This window comes from Castor canadensis, chromosome 2 (assembly GCF_047511655.1).
Source record: "Castor canadensis chromosome 2, mCasCan1.hap1v2, whole genome shotgun sequence".
Lineage (NCBI taxonomy): Eukaryota > Metazoa > Chordata > Mammalia > Rodentia > Castoridae > Castor > Castor canadensis.
This window is the reverse complement of record NC_133387.1, coordinates 10,775,079-10,785,552: the sequence shown is the minus strand read 5'-3', so window position 1 is coordinate 10,785,552 and position 10,474 is coordinate 10,775,079. Positions and strand designations below refer to the sequence as shown.

General features: G+C 35.1%; 1 non-coding gene across 1 annotated transcript; it reads right to left on the bottom strand.

Annotated features, from left to right (window-relative positions):
- Positions 1 to 9,090: 9,090 nt before the first annotated feature.
- LOC141420927 (U1 spliceosomal RNA) lies at positions 9,091 to 9,252 on the bottom strand. The gene has a single exon (XR_012445651.1). It is a non-coding gene; the product is annotated as a U1 spliceosomal RNA (small nuclear RNA).
- Between the last annotated feature and the right edge of the window lie 1,222 nt (positions 9,253 to 10,474).

Sequence of the window (10,474 nt, the reverse complement as noted above, 5' to 3'; positions counted from 1 at the left end):
AACAAGATTTTTTTTTCTTTGGAATACAGTTAAAAATGATTGAAGTTTCAATTTCAATGAGCCTCTTATTATTATTTTTTATTTGGTGAACCTATGGCACTCTGATGGTTGTTTAGATTGCTTGACTTTCCAGATGTTTCCTTACACTGAAAGGTACTACTTTGTAGCGTAGTGTATTTACCTAGATAACGTGTATTACATTATTTGAAGATTTGCAGAGGACATCAGAATGATGAGTAGAGGGGACAGAGTAGGCTTTACATCTCATGAAATCAGTAAGTGCGTAAACAAAATCAGCTTTAGAAACTAGGCATATTCTTTGAATGTTTTACTGCTTAATTTACATTACAGCTTGTATAGGATGAGGTTTATCTTATGGCACTTACTATTTTAATAATCTTTTCTACTTCAGAAAAGAACAAATAATTTTCTTAGTGAATGAAGTAAAATTATTTTCTTCTCATGTGCTTTCACTTTTTTTTTTCAAATCTGGATGCTATTGGCTCTGGTAGATAAACATTGAGCAACAAAACAGTTTGTACGTGAGCATAGTAATTCTTCATACTGTTTATCGAGGGCAGGTTTGAAATTGAAATGTCACATGCCATTATGAGCAGCTAGTAGTTTATGCACAAGGGCAGCCAGGAATATACTTTACAGGAATTAACATCACAAGCTCCTGGAAAAGCATAAGACCTTGGGGTTACTTCTTCATTTTTTAAATCTATTATTATCCTGTATTTATTTAAAAAATTAATTTTTATTTGGACACAGATAATAATTGTAGTGATGGTAATATTAAAGTAATGATAATTCCTGCTATTTCAGAAATTTAAAATGAGATACTCACAATTAATGCTCTTTCTGTTGACTTTCTGTGCTCGTAAAGAACATAGTCCTATGTTTGTATAATTAGCACACCTAGGGAAAAGAAGTGAATCAGAAAGAGACCTGATGTGACTTGATGTGAATTTTCTTTTGAAGTTTTAGAGTTCTTGATTTTTACCTGACCCGGTTAACTGTAAAAGATAATACTATATTTTTCTTTGCAGAGGGTATTTATGACCAAATTGCAGGAGGAAAATATCATCTGTAAATAATGTTCTTGCTTCAAGCTAATGACTATGAAAACATGAGGAAGAGAAAAAAAGATATTTGCTAATCATCAGTAAGCTAAAAAAATTTAAGACCAATTTTTATATTCTGCTTTTTACTGTTCAGGTCAAATTTGACTTGCTTTTAAAAAATTCATATTCAAGAAAAATTTCTGAAGCATAAAGATGCATATCACTCCATTTGTTTATGACTTGAATCTCTTAAAAAGTTATAATAAACAGACAGGTAGCAGTGGCTCGACCTACAATCCTAGCTACTTAGAAGACAGACTGGGAGGAATCATGGTTTCAGACCAACCCTGGCTAGAAATTCATGAAACTCCACTTCAGTCAGCCAGTGGTTGTATACAGCAGTGTTCTCCTGTCATTCCAGCTACATAAGGAAGCACAAATAGGATGATCACAGTCCCTATCTTATGAGACTCTATCTCAGAAGTAACTAGCTCAAAAACAGATGGAAGAGTGGTTCAAGAGGTGGAGAACCTGCCTACCAAATGCCAGGCCCTAAAAAAGTTGTAGTAATCAGACTACAAATGAATGATAATTTATGGATATAAGCTCTATTAGTATGTACTGAAATAAAAGATAGGACATGGATTATAATTCTGATTTTAGAAAAAAATTGGAATATTTTTCCAAAACTTGGAAAAAGCATTAAATCTCTCTGCACTGAATACCACACATGAAACATAGGTACAATAATGTTACATTCAGTGAGATTTTCATAAGAATCAAATGAACTTTTCTAAAAATATGAGTGAGGAGAGACTCTGAGAGACAAGTCACAGGTGTGGCAAAGGTGATTGTACCCATGTCTATGAAAACATTACTATAGCTGTGGTAAAAGTTATGGATAGAGAGGAGAAGTGCAGAGAAAAATTTCCAGAACTATGTGTTTGATCACTGTTATAGACTGGAAGTTTGGGTCAGCCCCAAATTCATGTGATGAAATCCTAAAGCCAAATTTGATAATATTTGAAGAGTTAGAAGTGATCTGGGCAGATTAGGTTGAAGTTAGGGTTCAGGGGCTTTACAAGAAGAGGAAGGAAAGGATTTTTCATCCTTGTCTTGGCTTTTTTAAAATTTTATTTTTTTAAATAACCTAGAAACTGATCACTCATCAGGAATCAAATAGGCCAGTCATTGATCTTGGGTTGTCCATGCTACTCCCAAGTAACAGGAGAAATAAATCACTGTAATTTAATCCAACTATATTATGAATTTTTTTTGGTGGTACTGGGATTTGAATTCAGTGCCTCATGTTTGCTAGGGAAGCCCTTTTCACCCAGTCCTCTTCTCAGATCATTTTACCTTAGATTTTTTCAGATAGGTTCTTGTGCTTTTGCCCAAGGCTTCGGGCTACAATCTCCTATTTCTGCCTCCCACATAGATGGAATTATAGAGATGAAGCACTGTGCTTGCTTGTACTTTGAAATAGGGTCTCAGTAACTTGGGCTGGCCTCCAACTACAATCCTCATATTTCTGCCTCTGACATAGCCACTGTACAGGGCCCAGACCATTGCTTTTTTATGGCAGTCTGAGAAGGCTAGAAAATTACACATCAGAAGTGAACATGAATTGAAAGAAAAAAATAAAAGCAAGAAACATTGAGTTAAGAAATTGACTCAGTATGGAGGGAATGAAAAAAAAATACATGGGAAAATCATGAGAAATTTTATAAAAAGAACTATATTTTGAAGGATTGTATTTTGTAGATTACTATGCAGGGTGGGGAAAACAAAAGAAAATAGAACACAAAATTTATAACATTATGAGCATTCAAGAGTCTGAGACCAGATTTGTGTGGAGTAACAATGGTGGAGTCTATCACTATAGCTAAGTAGAGTAAATATTTACATTAACTCCATTTTTTAAATGAAAAACTGTTGGTGCCTTTACTGAAAATCTATATAACCATATTAAATTGGTTAGGAAAATATTTAAATCAGTTATAATTCTTTCATATGCTTATTTTGGAATATTATCTTTTTTTTATAGAGTTTTTCTATTTTTAGAAAGTTGCAAATGTGATTATTTGATAAGTTTCAAATGTGATTATTCATTCATATAGATTTTCAAATTATAAATCTGGATATCCACTTATTTTGTATAGCTGGGTGAGGTGTGGGTTCTGCAGCTCTTGAGTCGCTTTAGGATTTGTGATTCAAAAAGGAGGAGTTAAGATCTTTAAGTGAGCTTAAGGACACCAAAGTAAATCAGCGTACAAAACAATGAAGATCAAGACAGGACAAAACGGGTAAAACTGTAAAGCTGTGTGATGTGATCAAGAGCCCTAGGGATAAAACTGGAAAATTTGTAGTTTTTTTTTTGTCTTGGTTCTTGCATATGCTGCCTGCTTTTCTTTGTTCCTTCTCTGAATGAATATCTGAATTCCTTATGAATCTGTTTTGATATGTGTTAAAAGGAGTAATACTTCAGATGATGTGTGTAAAAATCCTTTGTAATCTCGAAAGATTACAGGCATGTAAATTGATGTAACATTTTCTGAAACAGCTCTGTGATGCAATAATGAAGCATCCATTCATACCTTTACCATGAAGTAGAGTGCCTGAAATCAAATAAGGTTTTCTGATGTTCTAGCAAATTTAGGAAACAAGACAAAAAAGTATGATATTTGAAGTAAAGAGTGTACATAAGAAATAAAGTTCTAACAAGTGAGTGATGGAATTAACTGCCTACTTATGAGTACAATATTCATAAGTTGAGAAATATTATAGCTGTATATGGCATAAACATTTCCTGTGGTGTGACTCAAGAAATCATTTGAGTATAAATGTGTGGTCAGGAAGTGTTGAGATGTAGGAGACAGAGGCATGCCTGTGTTCAATAGTGGAGGTTGTTTGGTAACCTCTGTGGGAAAGAAGGAAGGTCATATAGAATCCTTAGTCATCAAGGGATTATGAAAGAGAAAAGAAAATGCAGACCCACAATGAGGGACCACAGCACACCAATTATAGTAGCTAAAATCTCAAATTTTGGCAAGAATGTGGAGTCACCGAGTCTGAGACATGCTTTGGAAATAGTTTTGTAAAGGAGCATATACTTGGAGCAAACACCAATTCTGATTCTTGTTATTGTTCACAAGAAAAAGACTAAAGACTTTCATGAAAATATTTATAGTAGCATTATTCATAATAGTAAAAAAAATCAGAAACAATCCAAACGTCTATTGAGTAGCAAATGGCTAAACAGATTGTAACATATTGCTACTGTGGAAAATTACTCAGCTTTAAAAGACAAAATATTAACATTTATACAAATATAGCTGAACCTCAAATGTTACAAGTAAAAATGATCTTGCAAAATACTACACCCTGTGTGATTCCTTTACATGAATTTCTGGAAAAACTTAAAGTGACAGAAAGACAGTGCTACTTTTCTCTACCATTTTTATACTGAGGGTTAAAAGAAAGTGCACAACTATAATAAAAGTTCCCTAAATTATATACTGTACTTAAATAAGTGAATACATTTTAATTACATAGATGAGATAGCATCGGGTTTTAAGTTTACTTTTGCCAGTTTTTATTTTTTGTGGCTCTAATCAAGTTATACAACTTTTGAGATCCTCTATAAAATGAAAAGAATAATACCTACTTTGCATAATGCTTATGATGGTGAGTGTAACGCGTACAGTGTTTAAGCTGTGCAGGTCACATAGTTTCTTTACATGTTGAGAAAATGAGAATGATCGTCTTTATTAATAGCAAAAAGACATCTTGAATCAGAAGAGAAAACACTAAGCTGTTTTGCATATCAAATTATTTGGTCATAAAACCCAAAGCATTTCTACATTCATGAATTAAATATGAAGATAGTTAAAGGCTCTTTAAAGTGTAATTATTTTAAAAAGCTTAATTCTACCAGGAGAGTTTTGAAAACCAAGTGCATTTGATGGTTACCTATAAATTCAGGGAATTTTTATCCTCTTGAGTTTTCATCTTGCTTGTTTTTCTTTACAAAGATAAAAGTGACCATTACAGAACACGAAGGAGGAATAGAAGACAAGAGGACTTAAAACTGGAGAAATTAATTCAACTTTGAGTCCAATAGAAGCACTTCTTTTTAGACAGTGATAGAATGCATTCTTTTCCCCTACTTTGAGGGATAGGAGTTAGGGATGCTGGTTTTAGATTACAGCCATACCTCATTTTATAGCACTTCATGGATAATACATTTTTTACAAATTGAAGGAAATTTGAAATGTTACCCCAGTGAACACATGAATGATTGCAGGTTGAGACAGCCTTATTGCTGATGTGAAGAAAATTTTAGTGGTTTGAATAGAAGATGAAACCATCAGAAACATTACCTTAAGCCAAAAATCTAATCTAGAGCAAGGTCCTACCTCTCTTCAATTCTAGGAAGACTCAGAGATGTGAGGAAGCTGCAGAAGGAAAGTCTGGAGCTAGCAGAGGCTCTTTCATGAGGCTTAGGAACAGGAGAACCTCCATAACATGAAGGTGAAAGGTGGAGCAGAAAGTGCTGGTGTAGAATCTGCAACAGGTGCTACAAAAGATCCAGCTAGGATCATGGTTGATGGCAGCTATACTACAAAACAGATTTCCAGTGTAGATTAGGCATCCTTATATTGAAAGGAAATGCCATTTAGGTTTTTCATAGCTAGAGAGAAATCAGAGTCTGACCACCAAGCTTCAAAGCACAGTCTGATTCTCTTGTTTGGGCTTGAGCAGCTGTGACTTGAAGTCAATTCTCATTTCCCATGTTGAATGTCCTAGAAATCCTAGACCCCTTAAGACTTATGTGAATCTACTCTGCCTATCCTCTATAAATGGAACAAAATGCTTGAATTACAATTGTTTACAACATGATTTACTCAGCATGTTTTCTTTCATAAGTGTAATATCGACCAACTGCAAGTATAGCAACACTCTAAAAAACAGGTCATGCTAAGGGGAGGTCACAAACAGGACAGGTAGGGTAAGTTAAGAAGGTGAATATGATTCTTGTGTTCTCTATACAAGAATGAATTAGAATGTTTAAACTGGTTAAAACCACCATAAGAAAGGGACTAAGGTAGAAAGAAGAACAATAGAAGAGATAAAGCAAATTGGGCTATACTACATCTATACATGTAAGTGCCACAAGGAAATTCCCTGTGTAGTTACCTTAAATAAGCAAATATGTCATTTTTCCCTTTTTTTCTTATATAAAATCAGACAACAAGAGGGTGGAACAGGCCCTGCCTGGGGTGGGGGCAAGGGTGAAGGGTGGATCAGTACCAGTGAGAGTGGGGAGGAGATGGTGAAAGTGTGTAGGAAGGTGAATATGGTGCAAATACTGTGTATATACATATGTAAATGGAAAAATGAAACTTGCTGAAATTATTTCAGGAATGAGGGAAGGGAAGATAAGGGGTGCATTCAAGTATGATACATTTGATATATTATAAGAACTTTTGTAAATGCTACAATGTATCCCCCATCCAGCACAATAAAAATAATAAAAGTAAAAAAGTCCTTTCAAAATGTTACTGCCCATTGATATTCTCTGTTCACCCCAGATCTCTGATGGAAGTATACAATGAGATTGGTGTTATTGTCATTTCTACTAACACAATATCCATTCTGTAGTCCACAGATTAAGGATTAATTTCAAACTTCAGTTTCTTTTTACTTAACTGCCATATGTTGGTGCCTTTAATGCTGATAACTTTAAGATAGGACACATGACATCTGGTTTACAGAATGGGAAACTGAGGCTCAGAGAAATGAGGTGAATTCTTGATTAAATTGCCTTAGAAAGTGCAGGATCCTGGGATTGAGACAAGTCTCTCTAATCTCATCAGCTTTCTTCTTTATGATTTACCTATGGGGATGCCTTATAGTATTTGATGATAATGTCACAATGACCTCTTCATACTTCAACCATTAGTCTCTGACTTCCCCTTCCCCCAGACAGGCTGTGAATGCTCTTGCTGGTATTGAGTTCTGCGTTACTGCTCATTTGCTTTTCTTGATCTTTGAATACTCTGTACTCTCTATGGCTTCCTGGTTCTGAGGCTTTCATCCTGTGAAAGCTGAGAGAGGTCTAATGGAGTTCTTTCTGCTCCCTTGGTGAAGGCCATCCCCAGCATTGAGTTCTGTCTAGCTAGGGCTCCTGCCTGGAGCCACTTTCCTAAGTTTCAGTCCAAGTTCCACTGGTTTCATTTCTTTGGGCCTGAGGTGAGGTAGAACACCATGGTGGGAGGGTGGGATGGAGGAGGATGTGACAGAGAATGCTCACCTCAGGCAGCCAGGAAGCAGAGAGTGCAACTTTTATTTTTTAATAAATAAACTTTGTAAGCCCATAGCTGCCATAGATTGTGACTTCTCCTATGGATCTTTGCAAAGTTAATTGAACACCTTCTGAAAAGGGATCAATATTTTACACGCTATTAGTAGCATTTACAATTCATAGGATGAGGTCAGAATATCAGTATACAGAAGATGATGGAAGACATAGATCAAACCTTCATAGTGACTTTTAGGTGTTCACAATATCAGTGAAGGAAGTAACTGAGGATGTGCTGGAAGAAGTAAGAGAAATAAAATTAGTGTTAGAGCCTCAAGATGTGCCTGAATTATGGCAATCTTATGATAAAACTTTAACTGATGCAGAATTGCTTCTGGATGAACAAAGGATGGTGTTTCTTGAGATGGAGTCCATTTCCTAGTGAAGATGCTGTGACTATTGTTGAAGTGATAGTGGAGGAGTTAGAATGTTACATAGTCTTAGTTGATAAGTCAGTGGCAGGCATTGAAAGGGTTGAATTCAATTTTGAAGGAATTTCTGGTGTGGATAAAATGCTATTACGTGGTATCTCATGCCTCAGAGTAATTTATCATGAAAGGAGGAGCCAATGAATGAAGTAAACCTCATTGTTTGCTTCATTATTCTTGTGTTAAGGAACTGCTCCAGACCCCAGCCTTCAACAACCACACTCTGGTCACTTGTCAGCCATCAACACTGAGGCAAGAACCATCCCCCAGCAAAAAGATCCCAACTAACTGAAAACTCAGATGAAAATAAGAATTTTTAGCAATAAAGTATTTTAAATAAAATTATGTACAGTTTATGAACCATATGCTATTAACACACTTGGATGACAGTATAGGGAGAACAAAGCTTTGTATATATACTGGGAAGCCAAAATATTCCTCTGACTCCATATTGAGATATTCATTTCATTGCCCTGGTCTGGAGCATAACCCATAATATCTCTGAAGGTTATGAGTATTTGATGCAGAAATTTACAACTCCAGTTCTAGAACAACGTAACAAAATTTGTGGGAATTATATATTGCCAAGCGTATCCAAAGATAAACTCTTGGAATCCACTGGAAAGGCAAAATTTATTGTCAAAGCAATGATAGTAGTGAAGGAAAGAAACGAGGGAATAAAGAGATAAAGTACTGCAAATTGAACTCAGTCATCACATTAACAGATATGCTAAATTATTTGCTCTATTATTGTATGCTTTAAATGCAAGTCATAAAGCAGCTTCATTAATGTATAGATCTTTTTACAACTGAATTTTAAGTGGACCTTGATAGTGGTATCTGTGATTAATTCATGGTATTATCTAGGAGTCAAGGGATAATCCCCAGAAAATTCCTTATTATTATCCCGTGTTATAGGAAATGTTTTCCTTGTTCTGGACAGCATAGCAAACCTAATTTTGAGCATTAACATTACTATCAAACATTTACCTCAACCTCACCTTGGATAAAGGATATCTTTTTCTATGTTGTGTTCGTTTATGGGATTATTCATTTGACAAAATTTTAAGTCATTCAGGAAACTATTATTCTCACTCTCTCTCTCCTTTTTATTCTTTGTTTGTCTGTCCTAATAATTGTAAGGTTCTATTTCTCTTAAAAAAATAAACTACTTCTACTGTATGCATCTATGAATTTATTGTAATGAAACCTCCTTGTACTATTTTTTTTTCAGGGGAGAGCGGAAATGCAGTCCCCCACTACCACAAATTATTCAGTCGAGTTTCCCACATTTGGGGAAATCGCAGGGGTCAGTACATTGGAGTGCAATGGATAAGCCTTGCTTGGGAAAACCACCTTCCTGATCATGGTATCTCCCCTGCCAGGTAAGTATTCCTTGTACTATTAATGTAAGTTAATGAAAGTTTTTAAATGAAGCTATGATGTTCCATTTTGTTATTCCTTTTCTATATCATAACAGAGAACAGAGAGAAAGAGTGGGGGTTTTGAATAAAGATAATTTTTATGGAAAATTTGTCCAATTTTGTGTTTGGCAAAATAAACATATTCCACTTCTTTGGGAATGGAAGTGGCTTGGGTTAGTTTTTGTTTTAAATGGTAACTTTTTCTCTTTATCAGTGATAGAGTAATTTGATAAAACTCAGTATTCAGCAAATAAATGCCAATTAAAAAGCTAAATATTGTTTCTTATCAAAGCATAGGGAAATTATCAAATTTAATTGTTGGCAAGAGTGAAATGAGATTTGCTCACTCATGTATAGCTTTTAGACATACTATTTATTTTATAGATTATATTAATAACAATTTATAGATATAAGATGTTCTTTCTCTTGTTCTTTATAATTAAATATATTTTCATTTTTATTATTCATTTGGATTTAGTGTTCTATAACTGGCTTTTTCATATGTCCCATCAACTTTCTTGCTTGCTTTGTTTTTTGTATGAAATAATGAGATCTTCATTATCAAACCCAGCTTTAGAGAAAGGGGATTGGTCAGGGTCATGTGAAGAAACCTTTAAAGCCTGAAGAAATTGCACCAAAAGGAGCAACTATTGCCCATAGCTATAATACAGCCACCCCCTAACTCCCCAAAAAAGAAGTGTCTTCAGCAAGACAGAGGTATAGGAGAGGGCATGACTGTGGCTGATGGAGGGTTGGAGGTGACATACTGTAAACACACTGGAAATCCCTCTGAACTGCACTCTGATTTTTTTTGTGGCCATGCACTCTTGTGTGTAATAGAAGAATATATTCATACTTATAGCAGTCAATGTCTCCCCTGACCTGACTACCAACCAGTTTGCATAATTAAACATCATACTTTTGCAATTCACAACAATGATCTCAGTGTAGAAAAGTATTCATTATGTAATCCATATCTGATTTAAAACAATAAACTCAGAGTCTGGCATGGTGGTACACATCTATAATCTGATCTACTCTGAGGGGGAAGGTAGGAGGTCATGTTCTGATGATGGCCAGGGCAAAAACTCAGGACCCTGTCTGAAAAAAATAGTAAATTAAAAATGACTGAGGATTTGGCTCAAGTGGTAGAGCATTTGCTTAATGAACAGGAGGCTCTGTGTTCAAGCC